Raw genomic sequence first — 20,595 nt, 5'->3', positions numbered from 1 at the left:
CAGTGTTTTTGTATTGCCAATACATCTATTACAGTGTATTTGTGTTATATCTCAAATCCAGAATATTATGAAAATGCTAAAAGAATTTTCTAACTTAGAGAAAAAACTATCATATCACAACATGTCACTGAAATGAAATCAACAGAACTCAAAATGGCTCATTTTTATTTAGAAGAGAAATGATTTATGAACCTTAGTTTTATTTGGAACATCATATTTTCTTGAAGAGGATATTCAAAGAGTTAATATTCACTTCTGTGGTCACATATTATGATTAGAAATTCCTCTTTTCTATTTCTATATAACTTCTGCTTTTTGACTGACATCTAAAAATGATAACTCTTCTCTGTGAATCTGCATTAAAATAAGTGATTGGTAATAAAAATGCAAGAATTCATATTGAGGTACTGCAACTTAAAATCTTCTGCATAATATAAAATACAATAAACTGTCTTTTGGACCCAAAGAGAAAATTTCCTATACATAGATGATTAATAAACTGAAAAAAAGAGATATGATTTAATTTGTAAAGAGAAAACTTCAAATACTTCTGTCAGATAGAACTGTATATAGCCTGATAGTGTGGATTCTAGACTAGTTTGAAAGAAAGCAATAGTGAAAATGAATTTCATGCCAGCAGACACTTTAAAAACTAGATTTAGTAGCAGTCACATTAGCTTAGATAATGGGAGAATTTTTCTTCATTGAAAATGCTCTCTGTCGCTTAAGAAGAACTTACTGAGGCAGCCTGCCATCTAGCTTTTTCACAGAAAAACAGGCTTGCAGACTGCAGATGAGAGAGTCTGGAGCAGAGACAATTTTAACTTAGCCATTCCTAATTTATCTCAAGCGTTTTCAATTCATCTTCACTGCTCTATGCACACAGGAACACCAGATTGCCATCCCTGGGGAACAGAATGCAACCCGGGATCTAGAGAGCTGTCACATTCCAAGAAATATTTAAATTGTGCTGATTTTCTTCTGGAGAACTGAGCCCAGGGAATGAAACTCTCCATCAAGTCATGGCTTTGCGGGCAATAGATCAGAGGATATTGCCAGTTTTCTAATGGATTATTGTTATCGGGCAGGTTTTCTCTGAAGGTACGTAGTTATTTTCTCAATTCATTACCCTCTCTTCTTTATCAGGTAATAATCTAATGAGCTAGGGATCCAAACCTGTAAAAAGAGAAAGATGTTAAGTAGTCTGTATGGACTGAAGAATGACACTTTATTGCTGCATGTTTATAGGTGAAATAATCTGCTCCCTTTACTAAAGATTAGTAGAATATAGTTTGAATTGCATTGTCAGCAAAAACAGAAAAAATCACAACAAAACCGTGCTGCAGGCTGCATTATCATAAGTTCATATTAATTCTCCTGAGGATTTTCCTTTTGTAGCTGCAATATATAATGAAGAAAAATATGTACTTTGGAAACTCACTTACCCATATGTATTTTTGAATCTTTTAAAACAATCATAGTATTTTATTTATATTTTCCAAAATACAAACTTTGTCTCAAATGCTTGTATTTATTTTGGTATCATGGATGCGTATGATACATAAATATTTGAATGATGAAAGTATTTAATTTAAAGAAACTTCAGTAGAAGTCTTTTTGATAATATTATGTAGATATAATTGTTTGCCTTACAGATATCTATTTTTGAGTTTGAAAGGATTTTACTAAAATTGATTGCTACAGTTTCAGTTAATTATGCTACAAAATTATTATTTAACTTTGTTCTGTTAGTGAAAACCTCAATGCCTTTCATAGAAGTACAAGAACTGTTTAGCAAAGCAAAATGCTAAAAACTGAAAAACTTCTGAATATCAACAGAACCGATAAAATGGGAGAAAGCCTTATTTGAAACTGAAATTTATCCCATTATACTTATGATATCTTAGAACAGCAAAGGTGACTTCCGTGTCTGTTTCTGAAAAGTTAAAGGTGTGTGTGTGTATGTTCTGTATCAGAGAGAGAATGGGAGTGTAGAATAGAAAAGAAGCATATAGTAATCACAGTGATCTTATAAACATGTAGTATTAGGGCTCTTGAGCTTTTTTTAATGTTTTATTATTGTGTGAATAGGCTCAATGAAATCTATCATATTGTTGCTGTTTTTCTGTGTTAAAAATGACTATAAAAATGGTTAGAATAGCAGGTATATTTGACCTGGAGCATGGTGTATATTTGACCTGGAGCATGGTGTACCTGCTGCTGTATGGACTGGAACACAGAGTTTGTGTTCCCTTCAGTGGGTTAATAACAGGCTCAAGAGAGGAAGTGGTGGCTGAGCTTCACAAGAGCACTTGTTAAGTGTATTCTAATTTCTTTGGAGCATTTGAAAGACTATTAGAATAAAGGAAAGAGGGAAGGATTGAGTCACCCAAATCGTAACTTTAAGTGCATTTTCTCTTTTCCTCACAGGGATTGTAAAAGGCAAAAAAATGGAAAAGAGAAAAGAGTATAAAGTCCTCAAAGAGACTTTTAAGTACTTTTTTCATGAACTTTACAGGAATTGAGGAACAGGGCCTTAAATTAAAATTTCCCTACGGATTCCTGCATTTGGCAAGCTTTCTCTCCTTTGTGGAACCTTTTCCCTCCACTCACTTTAAAGCATAAAAAAAGTGAGATTGCTCCCAGTCTGGTTTCTCCCCCAATAACTCACAGCTCTAATTTAAACCTACAGAAGTGCACTCTCTGAAACTACATACACTCCTGAATGTCTTAGAGTTTTACAATTCGATGGCTTATGACTTTCAGAGGATACAGTGATTTAACATCCTCTCTCTCTCTTTTCTATTTTTAAAAATTACAACTGACTCTTCCGAAAATCTCAAACAATGTGCTAAAGGAGGCATAAGTAGGAAAAAAAGAAAGCATTTCAGGGAACATATTTCATGTTCCTCCAAAATCATACCAATGATGATACCAATGGATAATGAAATAGAGTCACTTCATGTTTGGGTATGGAGGAGCTAGAATAGAAGTTTAGCAATATATTCTTTAATTTGCCTTTTGAATGTTGGATGAATATAACATATATGAAAATCAGGAGGGGCAGCTCCAATTGTCAAAGTGCAATAAAAATTTTATGTATCTGACCTCTTATTAACATTCTCTACCACAATCATGTTAGTGTCTCTTGCCTCCCCATAGGATTCATTCACCTACCCAGCCATTGAAATCTGCTCAACTTCCAGGTTTAGTACTAAAACTTACTTTGCCTCATCTTATGGTGAGTTTATTACAAAATATATTACCATAATTTCATTTTATTAGTTGCCGTTAAATAACATTTATTGAGTGCCCATGATATGTTTGTTGCTTCCAAGCAACATGTAGGACAAAAAAAAATGTAATGGTATTCTCTCCTAAATCAGCCAGTTTATTAATATTTCAGGACCTCTAATTGGTACACACAGAGGGAGGAAATGAAGCCTGACTCTTTAGTTGCTGCTTATGTGCATTATAGGTATGAAACATCCTATATTCAGTCAATGACTTGAATTTATTTTTACAGAGGATTCCAGACTGATCATCAAGTTGTTTTCAAATTCTCCTTTAACTATATTTCACATGTCATAGTGTTATAGTAGACAGAAAATAGGATTGGTGATAAGACAAACTAAGTTTAAATCTGTTAAGCTAGTTTGTTTAATTGATCTCTATACACCTCTGTCTCATTATATGTATAATGGCACTAGTGGTATCTACATTTTAGATTCTTGTGGGGAGTGGGATCACATGAATTAAATAACAAATACGTAGTTTGTGCACCGCATATGCTCAATAAATGGTACATATTTTTGCATATATTTTTTCACATATTTTCCCATAAGGATGTTCTAGTTGAAATTAATTTGACTCTTTAATGATGTTTGTGTATGTGTTTGTGTGTGTTTGTGTGTGTGTGTGGAGGGGGATTTTGGCTGTGTACATGTATATTATCACATGTCTATTTAGCAGTTTCAGTAATAAAAATAATGCATTGAGCATGTGAGTACTGTTTGCAATTAAAGAACCTGTGGATACTTACGCATAGATAAAATTGAAAAGTGACTAGTTTGGGAAATCACTTGGCATATTCTATACGGTTATCTAATAGCTAAATTATCAACCATAATTTGCCAGAGAAAGCAGAGAGAACTATTCCTCATTTCCCACTTTCACATTTTCCCAAAGGATATGGAAATAGAAGACAAGACAATAAATCCTCTTGCTCATTATACCGTGCCCTTTGCCCTTTTCATTTGCATTTTATTTTGCTACGTGGCTTATCTAGTGATATGGCCTTAACTTCTAACTGCACAGAGTAGTTCAAGCATACCAATCCATCCCTCAAGGAACAAAGCAAATATATGAAGACCTTTATTAAAATAAAAGACAGCTTCTGCTTTGAAAAAATGCTAAACATTTTTTAATGAGAGTAAAACTGTCAAATGTGAATGTTAAATTCAGCCAGATGTTGACCTTAACTGTGAATTTAAATCTTTACAAAAATAGTACCTATGCTAGAAACTGTTTTTATTGGGTCTCAAGACTACTGAAAAATTCTACATCTGAATTCCTCAGATGCATCTCATATTAAGTTAAAAATATACAGAAAAACTCCTTAAGATTCTGAGTTATATGGGGAAATAAATTCAACATAACACATGTCTGTCTTTACTTTTTGTATTGATATTTGGAAACACATTGATATTTGGAAAATTTTGGAAACAAAATTTTGTACGTTTCCAAATATTAACACAAAAAGTAAAGGCAGACATGTGTTATATTGAATTTATCTCTGTACAAAAGGGAGCCACCAACTAATTGTTTTGAAGGTGCTTTACAGGAAAGTATCTAGCATATTCTAGCTAGGTCAAAATGTGGACACAAAAGAAAGTACCTGCTGATGAACCATTTGAGTTTGTTTTTGTTTTCTTTAGAGTCAGTGTCTGTTGACAGTGCCAACCCAGTCTTAAACCTACAACCCGCCTACACACCAATGAGGAGATATGTTAGGCATCTGACTTCATTTATAAAAAGATTATTGAAGTTCTTGTATTATTTTTTGATATTTTGACCCAATGCTTAAGGAGATTAAAGCCTATGTTATAATTTCAGCTGTGTTTCCTAATCTGTAAAGGTGTGTGTGTGTGTGTGTGTGTGTGGTGGTTGGGGGAAGTAGACAGTAGGTAATCATCATATTCATTTGGTGATATGGATCAAATGACAAAATGTCACAAAATACTATTATATGGCCTTGTAAAGCAGTAAAAAATATTAATGGTTATTGTTGTTTCTGTCATAACATCACCACATCCAGGTCCACCCCAATGTTGAGTTTGCTGTTATTTACTTTGATTTTCAGACTTCCTTTGTGGTCGCAGACTTGTGCTCACCTACTTTCTTCTTCTGTCCATGGCTAACTCCAGGCAAATATTTCCATAATATTAAACCCTGCCCCTTTGACCCAAAGTTAGAATTAAATGGTTTGGCTTGGCCACTAATTCCCTGAGGCATTTTTCCCTCAGCAAATTATCTATCTACCTATCTATAGATGGACCTATATCTATATCTATATATCTATCTATCTATCTCTATCTATAGATAGATCTGTAAGTATATAGACAGATAGAGATAGATATATTTAAATTTTAAGATTTGGAAGCAACCTAGGTATCCATCGTTGAATGAATGGATAAAGAAAATCTGGTATATATACACAATGAAATACTATTCAGCATTAAAAAAGAAAGAAATTTGGTCATTTATGACAATATGGATGAACCTGGAGGACATTATGCTAAGTAAAATAAGCCAAACAAATTGGTAATGGGAAAGCAAATCTCTAAATTGAGTGATTCTCTCAATTTATATATAATGTCAGACAAATAGTAAAGGAGGCACTAGGAAACTACTGGTTCCCTTGTCAGGTGTACCCTTCTCAGGCTTCCAGAACACAGGCTGCTAACTACTTTTTGTAAAAACAAACAAAACAAACAAACAAAAAAACAGACAGAAAATGTGGTTTGAATTGCGTCTCCCTAAATTTCATATATTGAAGACTTAACCTCCAGTATCTCAGAATGTGACTATATTTGTAGATTGGTTCATTAATGAAGGAATTAAATTGAAGTCATTAGAGTAGGCCCTCATCCAATAGGACTGGTATCCTAAGAAGAGGGAATTTGGACACAGACTTACACAGAGGAAAGACTGTGTGAAGACAGAGGGAGAAGACGGACATCTACAAGCCAAGAAGCGAGGCCTCAGAAGCATACAACCCTGCTGACACCTTGATTTCAGACTTGCAACCTTTCGATTGTAAGAAAATAAACTTCTGTTATTTAAGTCACCCAGTCTGTAGTACATTGTTATGGCCGTCCTAGCAAAGTAATACAATAAATGTTTTGACTTTGTAGGCCACATAAGATTCTGTTGCATATTATTCTGTGTTCTCTTTCTCCTCCCTCTCTTTCACTGTTAAAAATTTAAAAATTATTCTTAGGCCAAATTTGGCCAAGGAACATAATTTATCCTCTCCTAGGATATCCAAGGACTTTCAAAGCCTTTCAAAGTTTGATCAAATTTCCTACTTTGGTAAGGTGTTTCCTAAATTTTCTAAACTTCCGTTTTATGGCACAAGATAGTCTAATATACAAATGTCAGCAGTTATTTTTAGCCTAAAAAATGTAACTAGACCAATTTCTTCTACCAATGTACGTCCGACAATCTCAATTTGATGTAAATGTCTACCTCAATATTTTAAGTTCACTGTTAATGGACACTTAAAAGCTTCAGTGTTAAAACGATATATGAAAAAAAATCATAACATATTTTTATGTTGAATACATTCTGTGGAGTAAAGACTATTACTAAACATGTGTTTTCTCATGTCCATTCTACTAGCAACCTTCCAGAGTACTTGCTATTATAATCATTTTACTAATGTGGAAATCAAGAAAGATGAAGCAACTGTCCATGATTACGTAGCATAAGTAGATTACGTGGTTAGCTAAGGTTTGGGTCAGAATCTTTGTCCCACAATATCACATTTAATCACCATACTATAATGGCTCTCAAACCATGGCACGGTTTTATATTTACTATGAGAAAAGCTATAAAAATGTAGAAAAATATGTATCACATAGCACTGTAAGTGAAAAAGAGGAGAGATAATATAGTGCTTATTTTAATCTTATTTACATGTTTAGGTAAATCGCAGGTATGATGCTACTCTAGTTAATTATGTGATTTCTGTTTGTCTTTTCTCATAGAGTATGTGACTTATCTTTTTAGGACTTTTTTTCTTCAAAATATTTTGGTGAATGAGTATGGATAAATACGTCAGACTTATCATAGAAAATCTAAAGAACAAAATGGTATAATTTGAAAGTTACAAAAATTTTGTGTTTAATTTTGCAAGTAAATAAGTCCATGCTTAGTTTAATAATTCATATTATGTAGAGAAATAATGAATAAGCCAAACTGACAAACAGTTATAAATATTCTAATATACAGGGAGTAGATTTGAATGGTTTTGTGGCGGGACATGCTTGAGGGAAATCTTTGCCAGGTGGTAATTCTGCTTTGTTTCGAAGAAGCATATGATGTTGTGTAAATTCCTGGGTTTTCCTTTTTAAGTTCAGTGATGCATCTGATGTGCCTACAGTATTTTTTGTAGAACTGAGTTATATTTTATTGCCAAATTTGAATTTGGTAGAACATCCTTGAAAAGTAGGCCAGCACCCCCATGCAATGTTAAGTACAGTTGATCTACTTCATAAATTATTCTTCTATCACCTCATTTTCACAACAGAATCTTTGTGATATTGTCAGATTCCCATATACAATACAAGAAATATAATCATCATAAAGAGAAAGATTGTCAATCACCTGCCCAAGTCAAGCAATGTAAATAAACAGGCTTAATAATTCCAGGTTTTAATTATAATATCTATCATGCAAGTAAAATATATGCTTGTGCCTATGTAGAACCTTAATACAACATTGTTATTATTTAGAAAATTGTTTTAATAGGCCCTATTATCTTAGTCTTTAGTAGACTCCTGGACACAGGAGAACAATACCAAAGCAAAATTTCTTTAGCTATTTTTATTTGGACACCTGGATAACTACGTACATTACATTGCATTGAAATTATTTTTATTTAATATGTCTTTATATTTACTATCTCTAGAATGATTTTATGTTCATATGAGTAGGGATGTAAATGTGTACATGTGAGAGTGTTTATATACACATTGGTGTCATGTGTGTGTATTTTTTCCAAGCCTTACTTGCAGGAGATTGAAAAGCAGATTTTTAGTCTACAGGAAGAATATTGAGAAGCATCTTCTTATCCCATCACAAACAGACCCTGAAGTGTATAGGATTTGTAACATTAAACACCCCTGTGGTTCATCTTGTAGCTCTCTGACACCCTCCCTCTACATAGTATTGTTCCTCCCACAATGATTCGAGCTTTAGAAAATGATCTACCAGAGATTTTTCTTTCTTCTTTTCGATTATCATTGTGGGTTCAAGGTTGGGAATATTCAAGGAAAATGGATATCTTTATGAGAATAGGTAGAATTTACATGTAGAATTGAAGATTAACATGGCAAATTATTGAAAAAAGGTATACTCTTCATGGGTTGCCAATGGGGGTCGGCAGGGGGTGGGCTGGATCTTGAAAATCAAGTTGGAAAAGGAGAAATGCCCATAAAATAACTTTCTGAGCATTTGAGTTATTATATGTTCTCCTTTGACCTTGAGATCAGTTGTATTTAGCATTTGTTTCATGTCTTGTTTTTATTTTAAAACTCCTTCTAGTTATCTTTAAACCTTTAGTAAATGCCCACATAGGCCATGAGGTAGAGGTTCTTTGGAAATGTAGAGTGGGGCTACAATTGCACATAAAACCTTCACAGCTCCTCTTTAGGAGGAGGGTAACTAGAAAACAGAGGCCTGAGGTGTAGATATCCACGTCTACCTGTGACAAGTTTGTTTGTTTGTTTCATTAGGAGCCATCTTGTAATATAGAGGCAGAATGCAATAGAGCATGGTCTTAAATAGGCTAAGAGAAGCTGACTTTCGAAAAACATGAGTAATCTCTAGGTCCTACCATTATGTAGATTGGACCTATAGAGTTGACAGTTGCTTGGGAGATAGATACACACACAAACAATACTATACACACTCATCTCTTAAGAAACAATAATGATTTTTAAAGATAGTATTCACTAAATCTACATTAAAGGAAAAATCTTCACATATGTACACATAGATAGAGTCATGGATAGACAGACACTTAAACAGATAAATACATACTTAGAGACCAATACATACAGCCTTACAGGTACCGAAACAGAGACAGGCTGATAAACACATGTGGTGACAGAATAACAGATAGAAATTAAAAATGGGATAGGAATAGTCAGACCCCATGACAGGGGCAGGCAAACTGAAAGACAGTGTGAAACATACCACAGAGAGAGATGGATGGATAGACAGGTAGAAAAGCACAAACGGGCATACAGGGGCAGAAAGAGATGGATGGACTGACAAGAGGGACAGTGAGACTCAGGCTCAAGCTCAAACATGGGCAGGCAGTTTCACTCATTAATAGGCAACCCAACATAGATATAGACATGGACATATGTGTATATACTTGCATTGTTCTTACACAGGAATTTTACCCTATATGTTCATGAGATAAAATTCAGTAACAAACCATTTTCTTTTGTTTATTAAGGATACTTCTAAAATATATCCAGCAATGCATTTTTTATTATATAAATGTAAAAAAAACATCGATATGTATGTAAACATGCCTTGTAATTTCCCTTCATTTTATCTAGTACTGCTGTCTTTGGGTAAGAAAAACAAATAAAATAGTCAAGTTATTGTGAGGTTGCTGTTGAAATGTTACCTTAAGGTCTTTTCAAGCTCTGTAATGTAAGAGACAAGTCAGAAAAGAAAATGATCAATTTTCTTTCTCCAGTATAAGTAATGACAATTATAAAAGAAACAAAAGAACAAAACACTTATGCCTCCAAAACATTATTAATGTCAAAACCATTATTGCAGTTCTTAGTCTTTCTGCTATAGGTCACTGAAATCATTTCTAAGTTATGAATACACTTGATTTTTTTTGTTTGAAATAAGATGAGGAAAACAAAAAATATAGAATACTCCTAAGATTGTATGAAATTTTAAAGCTTGAATGAATATATATTGGACCTTAAATTTTGTAGAAAGTTTTAACTATTGCATTATATTTAGCTTTAGATTTACTTGAAATAGTTACTCAGTCTTCCAAATGTTTTACAGTTATAAGAATATTTATAGGATGACAAAGCCTAATGGTTGTTTAGGAGCTACTTTTAGAGGCTTGGAAGGATGTATGGACTATATAATTAAATGCATATGTTAAATAATATCATTAGAAAATATGTTGCAGGTAGTAACTACATGGTATTTGTAACTATCCTTTCTTTTCAATGATATGTGAACATAATCAGCCAGTATAAAACAATTTCTCATATTATTTTAAATCTACTATTGTGTATTATATATGATACTTGAAATTAAGGAAAACTAAGAATTGGGATTTGTGTTTTGCTATGAAATTACTCTTGGGTGAGGCAACAAACAAAATTTTCCATTTTTTATTAATATCTGAAAAGTATAAATGTGTATATAATGCACCTTCCTTTAAATAGCTGTGTTGAGGTATAATTTATATACCATAGAATTCTTTAAGCATATAAGTCAACAACTTTTGGCAAATTTATATTGTGTACAACTATCACCGCAGTCCAGGTTTAGAATATTTTCATCATCCCAGAAAGAATCCACGTGTCCACTTATAGTCCTCTCATTTGTCACCCAAGGCAACCACTAGTCTCCTTTTTTTCTCTCTATCTTTGCTTTTTTGGACGTTTCACATAAATAGAATCATGCAATATGTAGTCTTCTGTGTCTTGCTTCTTTTGCTTAGCATAATGTTTTTAGGATCATCATACTGTAGCATCATTTCTTTGCCCAATAGCATCCCATTCTTTGTACATACCAAATTTTCTTCATCCATTAACTAGTTCATGTACATATGGTTTGTTTTGGGGGTTACTTTTTATGATTGTGCACTCTCAAAGAGTGAAGATGGTATTCATTTTCCTAGAATCTCTATTCACATTATGAATGTGTGTTTGAAAACCAACTAATGTTCAAATTAATTTACTCTGTCGATATTTATAAAAGTCATTTTTAAAAGCTAAGAATACAGCACACAAAACAAATTTTTAAAAGTTTGTTATGAAAGTATATTAAGGTTATGCATAATGTTATACTCTAGCCTGATAAGATTAGATTACTTATTTTAGATATAAATTACCTTACTTGTTTAACATATCTTGGAGTAAAAATATAAATGATAAACATATAATCTAGTTAAAATTATTTATTATTTTCCTTGTTTCCTGTTTTAAATGAAAAAGTTATTTTCTCTTAAAAATATGATGTTTTCTGATTGAATAAACTATTATAGACTAATAAAAATCTACAAATAATTAGCTTTACCATAATATTTTATTCATAACAGATTTTACATTTTAAATGCATTTGATTCTATTTCTAAAAGTTTTCTACATTTAATTTTTCCTACTACCATTAATTACTAAGTGAAAGCTCAAGTTAGTTTTCTAAGTTTTTATCTTTAGAGATTCCTAATCTAATGAAAAAAATGGGTATATATTTCCAAATCATGTAGACATCTGAGGCTAATTATAAGTTAGACTACTTATTGATAGGGTTTCTATCATGTTTTAAGTTACTGATTTCCCAGAAAGCATACGAACTTTTTTCAAGTTTATACTTCATGATAATTTTTCCACTTATTTATTTACTTATGATTAATTAACATGGTATGATGCCTTTATACATATTTGACTTTTAAATTGTCAAGTTGTATATAAAGCAAAACTTATTTGGCTTTTAAATGGCTTTTTTTCTGCCACATTTTTTGTCTGTATCAGACAATCAAACATATGATTTACTACAATACTTTCTTTCTATTTGTTTAAGTACGATAAATGCATGTCTTTCCAAGGCACTTTTCTTTCGTTGAACTCTTAAGTATACATTTCTCTAAGTGTCATTGTTTGCTTTTATTTTTCTATATTTGCTCTATCTGGACAGTTTCATTCATTGTCACATTTTCGACTCCATCTAAATCTACAACTATACTCATGACTTTTTCCTTTTGATTCTGACCTGGTAGTTATTGTTCAATATCCAACAGATATTTTGTTTACAGAAAAATACTATTGAGAAAAACTCAGTAGGAAATATTCAGGAAAGTGTAAAGAAAAAATAGTGTCTACTTTTTTTGTTGAGAGAATACTAATATTTTTCCATTTTATAAGGTTTTTGACCATGTACATTTTTGCACCAGGAGCAAAAGGATTTTGCATTCTAATTAAATGCTCCATCTCCTATCTTTGTTCTCATGGATGCCATAAAATCAACATGGTCTCTCCCTGCTGCTAATATGGCCAGCCTTTACTTGGTTCAATTAAAATGATTTTAGATGGGGGATCTCATACTAAAGCAGTTTTACAATAAATAGAAATAAATACCTTGTGGCTGAAATGTTTTTCTTGTGATCCTCTAAGTGATATCATTCAATTTTTCTGTGTGCCTATTAATATATGAATTGATTTTTCTAAAGAAAATTAAGTACCATGTTATTTCTGTTATGTTAGAAGTATAAGGGATTAGTAGCAGAGATGTCTAGAAAGCTTCTTTAATTGGCTTTACAATCATTCTTTTTGAACAAAAAAATTTTTGTTTTTCTTTGTATTTTAGACAAATATACATAGACTAAAATTATAAAAGCACAAGTATAACATTATACTTGAGAATATTTGGTGGAACCTCCCCCCATTTCTTTTTTGTTTCAGTTTAACTAGATCGCTAATTCCTAGGAGGAGTAGAAGACTGTTATAATATATTGGCCTAAGGAGAATCATATGCACTCAAGTACATGAACTCTCTCATTCCCAGTCATGCCTACCCCCAACGAACCATGATTTCTGTTGGATTTTTAAAATTATAACTGTTACATTCTTATGGATAAAAAATTCAATGAACTGTTTTGGGTAAAAAGACATTTGCTCTCAGCTTTTGTTTTGCAAGGTGCATTTAAACAAAAATATTGTGATGGCATCATTGAAACACGGACATATCAATAATACTTTGGGTATTATTGATAATTTTTAAATTAACTTTAATAATGATTTAAATTACCATATTTGTAAAATGGGGTCAACACCTACACTAGACTTTTGAGAGTCCTCAATTGCAGCCAGTTTTTATAACCTAATCCTGCCCTGTCTCCTACCAGATCAGCATGAAATAAATGTGACCTCATGACCTAAACTAAGCCCTGGAATCTGGAGTAGCATCATGAAAACTCTAATCAGTTTTATTTGGATGCCTATACTGGGGAGTCACGTAACACAGGAAGTCGATAGCGATGAATGGCTTATGTGCAAATTAGGCAGGGCAAAGCAGTTTAAAGAGAGCAATAGAGTAGAGGGAAGCTCAAGAAAGAGGTTGATGAGGTATCCCATAATTATGGAGCTGTAAGGTAGATGCAGTAATAATGTGAGGAGCTTGTTGGGTCCTGGATACACTCACTTTCTGCTGGATTCCGGGAGACATCTAGTACTCTGGTGTCACCCCAATTGATCTGAAGTAGGCTCTTAGCACTATTGCCAATCACAGTAACTGTCCTTATACTACAGTCTCTTTTGGAGAAAATTATTTTATTCTCTTTCCTTTTTAAATCTCCAAGACCCCTTGTTTTCATGTGTTTCTTGTTTTAGTCAGAGGAGATATTTTTTATTTCACCTCCAAATATATAAATTTATGTTCACTTGCATCAGCCAAGGGGCACTGTAGTATCACACTGTTGTATGCTGGTAAAAAGCTTAGTTTCCAGAGCTAGTGATGATAAGTTTAAATCTAGCTCCATCATTTACTAGAACTATATATTTTATGTCTTTAAATATTCTGTCAATGACCTAGATAAGTAAAATTAAATATTCTTCATTAATGTGTTTCCATTTTTCCTTGTATTTCCTACAAATGTATCTGTGTATATCGAAGCTCTTATGTGATATATAGCCATTACTATTTTGTCTTCAATGTTATTGGTACCCATTAATGTTATAAAGATCTCTGATTTGTCTCAGTTAATAGTTTTGGCCTAAATATATACTTGTTTGTTATTGATACAGTGAACTCTGCTTCTTTATGTTTAAATTGTCTATATCTCTGCACATTAAAAAATTATATGAATCACTTTGCATCAGGTTTATCTCGTATATGGCAAAGATTTAGGATGGTTTTGTAATATCTGAAAAGTTTTCTTTTTTAAAATTATCTTATTGACTCACATTTATGGATTTGAGAAATGTTCATGAGCTCCATCTTTTTTGGATATTGGTAATTATTAGAAAAGTCAGTATTCCACATACTTCCTGATTTCTTACCCTCTTTCCTCAAACCTTGGTGTTTATATCATTTCTATATTTAGGCATTAAGTACATACCTTCTATTTCTTCACCCAAAACCTCACATTAGTTTGAATCTTACATCTACAGATAAATGTATAAATTCCTTCCTACTCTAGCGGTTTTTCTAGTCATTTTTGATTGACTCGTGTTGACCTTTTCTACTTAGATCAGAAACAGTTCATGAAAATATTTCTTGTGTATTCAAAACCTTTTATTGCTTTTATTCTTAAAAGATTATTTAACTCAATATAAATTCTTTGGGTCATAATTCCTTCCCTTGAGAACTTTGAAGGTATTTTTCCATTTTAATCTAGCAGTAAAGGCTCTACAAAAGAATTCCAAGATTGGCTTTTTCCCCTCTTGTTAATTTCAATATAAAAAACTTGTATTTTTTCTTTTCTTCTCTCTCTCTCTTTTTTTTTTTTTTGGCCTGGCTGTCTAAAGCATTTTCTGAATAAGAATTCATGTTTGATATCAAGTAAACTTACTGAGATACCTTCAGTGTTGACAGTTTGGGACCATTTTTTTTCCCCTGGGACATGACACCATCTTTTCAAGATGCAGATTCAAGCCTTTTTTTGGATTACAGTAGTTCCATCTCATCTGCAGGGAATACTTTCCAAGACCCCCAGTAGATGCTTAAACTGCAGATAGCACTAAGCCCTATATACATGCCTTTTCCATCTTAACTATCATGTACTGTAGCCATAACTTTTGCAGTTTAAGAAAACTAGTACAAATTTATTTTTTCCTTATTCACCATCTCCAAATAGAAGATTCATTCTTAACATAAATCTTAGCAACCTAAACATACAATTGATTTTTTTCTTATAAAGTAGATAACATTGACATTTTCCCTTTAAAAATCACTTTACAGCTTCCTTTTGGCATAGCCAAATTACCAGCATCGCTACTCTTGTGCTTTGGGACTATTTTTAAACCAAGTGAGATTTACTTGAACACATGCACTGTAATATGCCAGGGTCAATCTGATAAGATTTGACTGCCACTGAGATGATTTGAGACAGCCACTCAGGGACTAATGGGCAGGTAGGCATGGGTACCTTGAACTAAGGGATGATTTATGCTCTGGGTAGGATGGTGCAGGACAGTGGAAGATTTCATCATGCTACTCAGAACAGTAGGTAATTTAAAACTTACACCTTGTTTATTTCTGGAACTTTCTATGTAATATGTTCAAACCGTGGTTGCAACTGAAAACCTGCATAAGGGAGGATTACTATATAAACTTTTTAAACCTATTAGTTTTGTTTTATTATTTCTATTTTATTCCATGGGAATATACTTATACAAATGTTAGCTCTCCTTATCTATGTTTCACTTCTACTGTTTTCTGCATATCACTTATTAGCCTTTTTAAAAAAATGGATAAAATGTTTTCTTTCTTTCACCTGTATTTTATTTTCTGTGTTTCTTTTGACTATTTTTTGCTTCTCTTTTTTTATGTCTCTTTTTCTCCTTAATCCCTTTTAACTCTCTTTAAAAATTGTCTTTTTTATTTTTTGCCCATTTTCTATCCTGGATATCTTTTTTTGATAGTTTTATGATTGTATTTTACTCTTTCCCTGAGCTTTGCCAGACAATGTGACAACTATCCTCATCGTTTTCTTATGTGTTCCTAGAGATGGTGAAATTCTGATTTGTGTTTATGCCCTGTAGACGTAATTATCTGTTAATTTTTTTTCCGTAAAGTTAGATTTTTCTGTAAAAATTAACAGATAATTACATGAAATTCATGGAAATTATTTGGCAAATCTTTTTAAATCTAAGTATGTGCCAGTTTCCTTTATTTTTTCAAAAAGCCAAGACCCAATTTCATTAATTTTTTTCTACCTTTTGCGTTTCTATTTTACTTATTTCTGTTTGAATCTTTGTTATTTTCTTCCTTATGCTAACTTTGGACTTTGTTCTTTTTTGTTCTTGTTCCTTGAAGTGTGCAATTTGATTATCTAGTTGATCTATTTCTTTTTTTTAATGCAGGTATTTATCTCAATAAACTTTCTTGTAATACTTAGTTGGTGCATCTCATTAGTTTTACTGTGTTGTGTTTTTGTTTTTCTTGAAGCATTTTTCTAATTTCTTTTTTCTCTTACCCAGTGGTTGTTACAGTGTGTTGTTCAATTACTACCTATTTGGGAATTTCCAGTTTTCTTTCTAAAATTCTATTGTGATCAGAAAAGACTTGGTATAATTTCAGTCTTAATAAATTATTAAGACTTATTTTCTAACCTAACATAATTTGTCATGAAAAAAATTCTATGTGCACTTGTGAAGAATGTGTGTTCTGCTGCTCTTAGGTAGAATATTTAGTATATATCTGTTAGGTCCAGTTAGTTGATAGTGTTGTTCAAGTCATCTACTGATTTTTTGTATGGTTACTACCCATTCCTGAGTGTGCGGTATTGAATTATTCCACTCTTATTGCATGACTCTGTTTATTGATGTTTGCTGAACATACTTAGGTGCTATGATGGTGGGTGCACATATATTTATAATTGTTATATTTTCCTGGCAACTCTTTTATCATTATACACTGTCCTTTTTTGTATTTTGCTTCTGTTTTTGACTTAAAGAAGTCTATTTTGTCTGATATAAGTATAGCTGTCCCTGCTTTCTTTTTGTTCCCATTTGCATGGAGTATCTTTTTTTCATCCACTTACCTTCAGCCTGCATGTGTCTAAAGAGAGATTTTTGTAGACAGCATTTAGATAGGTCTATTTTAAATATTCATTTGGTCACTCTGTATGTTTTGATTAGAGTTTAATTCATTTACATTCAAAATAACTTAGTAAGAGAAGATTTCCTACTGCCATTTTGTGATTTGTTTTGTTAGTCTTGCAGTCCTTTTGTTTCTTCCTTTTCCACTGTCTTCATGTGTGTTTTGTTGATTTGTTTTCAGTGATAAACTTTGATTCCTTCCTTTGTCTTTTTTGTAACTTCTATAGGTATATGTATTTTTTTCTTTAATGTGTGTGGTGACCTTGGGGTCTACGTCACATATGTTATAACATTATATTTTAAGCTGATAACAACTTAAATTCAATCACTATCACTTATAAAACTCTACACTTTAACACCCTCATAAACATTATATTATTGTTGTCATAATTTATACCTAGTTGTATTGTGTGTCTTTAAACATATTTCAGTTACCATTATTTTTAATACTTTTGTCTGTAACTTTTTTACTACAATTAAAATAATTTACCTACCACCGTTATAATAATATAGCTGTAGTGAGTAAGCAATGGCTAGATAAAGAATCACAAGCATGTGTCAGTTGTCTTTCTCATATTATCTCCAAACCAAAAAAGACAGTAATTTTAAACCTTTGTCAGGGTTTTATTGTAACTCTCCAAAAATTTTTGATTAGACACTACTAAACCTAAATGTCAAGTATCCAAACCGTGGCTGATATTTTTATTTTTTAACAACTGCAGCAAACAGACAGTTCTAACCTATAATGAAACCTCCCTGGTGCACTTGAAAAAGGCTTTAAGAAAGGATGATCAATGGGTACAAAAATACAATTAGAGAGATGGAATAAGATATAGTGTTTGGTAGCACTATATGATAAGTATCATTAACAATAACTTACTGTATATTTCAAAATAACTAAAAGAGTGGAATTAAAATGTTCCTAACACAAAGAAATGATAACTGCTTCAGGTGATGGATATCCAATTACCCTGAGTTGATTATTACAAATTCTATGCTTGTATAATATCAAAATATTGCACATACTCCATAAGTATGCAAAATTATGCATCCATAAAAATTTAAAAATATTAAACATTGCTTAACTTTGTCCTCAATATTTTGTCTATTTTTTTCATTCACTTATCAGTGCAACCTATATACATTTATAAAGTACCTGGACAGGAACTTTTATAGTTGCTGCAGCTACATCACTGTGTAGAATACATTGCAAGCTCTCTAAGGGTTGATATTCTGTTAGGACATTTCTTACCTTCTAAAATTTCTCTGCATGTATTACATACACACTCATTCTTTAATGACTAAGCTAAATAAAAGTAATTTTCTTGAATGCCTTGTTTACACAAATTTTTAACTTCAGTTATGCTTTGCCAAAGAGATTACACACCTTAAATAAAGGCTTCCAGCATGGGCTAAGAATTGCTTTCTGTTTCTTATATACTAATACACTCCAACATGATTGAGGATATTCCACCATTGTATACTTTCAATAGTTTTACCTATTGCCCTAAATAGGGTGGAACTACTTTTGACATGCTATTGATGCAAAATAGAGATACATGTAAGATAAGTATTTAAAAGTAGTAACCAAATAACTCCACTGTGACTTAATATTAGTTTTCAACATTATATATCTATTTCCTCAAATATATCCTTCACACTGAACTCAAAATCTAATCTTACTAAATTCAAGATATTGTATCTCTCTTTCATCTTCTTATAAACCAATCTGTAGTGGAACCTTTGAAAAATCTATGTATCACTTTATTATTAAATTCTTTAAAAAGTTAAAATTGAAATGACATATTAAAACTTTTATAAAATAGTTTCAAATAACTATTGATCATGATTATTAGGGCTATCCACATATACTGTGATTCTTCTTCTTACAGGCAAATTATTAGGTTGGAATTTACTACCACTTTAAGATAGAAAACAATGCTAGATTTGTTTTAGCCCATGAAATTAAACTAAGTCTCATAAGTCAATCGAAAGTTAAAGGAATTGATTGATGGTGTCAAATTCCAACTTTTCTTTCCTTGTTGTAGAAATGTTATTTGTGTAGAAATGAAGTCTTTGTCATACTGAGTCACTGAAAAACCATTATAAATGGGGTCTTCCCACCAACCCATAGTGGACATATACAACAAGTAAGAAATAACCTTTGAAATATTGATCCAAATTTTGTGTTCTATGTTATAAAAGTAGAAAATTGCCCATTATAATAAAGGTAGAAAAAATACATACATTTATATTTGTTGAATTACAGACATTTCTTTTTATGATTTATACTTAATCTTAAATCTTGTTAGATGATGCTCAGATTAAAGGCATCTTTATTTTTTGTAATATTTGCTTTCCATATTGTAAACAAAAATAAAAAATAAAATATATTTCCTCAGAATTATCTATAGCAAATTATCCCATTATAGCCTAATCTTCACAACAAAGGATCATGCTTAAATAATGTTTTTTGTTTGTTTACTTTTTGAAGAATTTCTTCTTCATGGACAGCTTTACTTATTTGTTAAATACTCATTCTTATTAAGCATTACCCTCCATATTTGGAACTAGACATTTTTGGTTTTTGTTAAATAACCTTTTAAAATCTAAGCCTTAATAGTGCAACTTTAATCATTATTATAATTATGATTTAGAGCAAACTGTTGAAGATATTCTAATTAACTCTAAGTTAGTCCTGCAAATTATTATATGAAAAAAGTTTTCTGTATTAAAATACATATAGGTATTGTTTACTACTGTACATTGTTTCAGAAATGTACTTATTATTTGGCAAAATAAAAGTTTTAAACATTTTCCAATAAAGAAATAACTTTTATGCTTTTTATCTTAACTTTTCCCAAATGTATTTGACCACAGTACATATTTTTCATACACCACTTATTGACTGCCTCTGAAACTACTATTTTGCATTGGATAATTTAGGAAAAATCTATTATTACAAGTTTCTAGAGAAAGAATAAATTATGTACAATTTGAAGTATAGTTTTTTTCTTTTTTGCATTTGAATCCTTAGAAGACTGAAAATCTATGCAGCTGGCAAGAATTTGATTAAATATAGCAACCTATACTACACCACAGTTTAGAGAAAAAGGAAGATTCATACCATATATGAACCACTTACTAGCTGTGAGGGCTTAGACAAGTTATTTTAGCTTCAGTTTTTTATTTCTCATTTTAAGTAGTTGATGATGATGATACTTAAGAAACTGAGATATAATCATTGACTTATTTCATGTAAATCTCTTATTTCAAT

At 31.7% G+C, this 20,595-nt stretch overlaps 1 protein-coding gene across 5 annotated transcripts in view; it reads left to right on the top strand.

Annotated features, from left to right (window-relative positions):
- Nucleotides 1–771: 771 nt before the first annotated feature.
- MGAT4C (MGAT4 family member C) overlaps nt 772–20,595 on the top strand; it is an 889,611-nt gene continuing 869,787 nt past the window's right edge. For 3 of the 5 annotated variants that reach the window (XM_016923940.4, XM_016923937.4, XM_063785949.1), the window contains exon 1: nt 774–1,101. The gene's annotated coding sequence lies outside the window, so the exon portion shown is untranslated. Of the gene's footprint in view, nt 1,102–20,595 lie in introns of all 5 variants that reach the window. The other 2 variants (XM_054664568.2, XM_054664567.2) reach the window with 1 other exon arrangement.

This window comes from Pan troglodytes, chromosome 10 (assembly GCF_028858775.2).
Source record: "Pan troglodytes isolate AG18354 chromosome 10, NHGRI_mPanTro3-v2.0_pri, whole genome shotgun sequence".
NCBI lineage: Eukaryota > Metazoa > Chordata > Mammalia > Primates > Hominidae > Pan > Pan troglodytes.
Note: the sequence above shows the minus strand (reverse complement) of the source record. Positions and strands in the feature narration are given on the sequence as shown.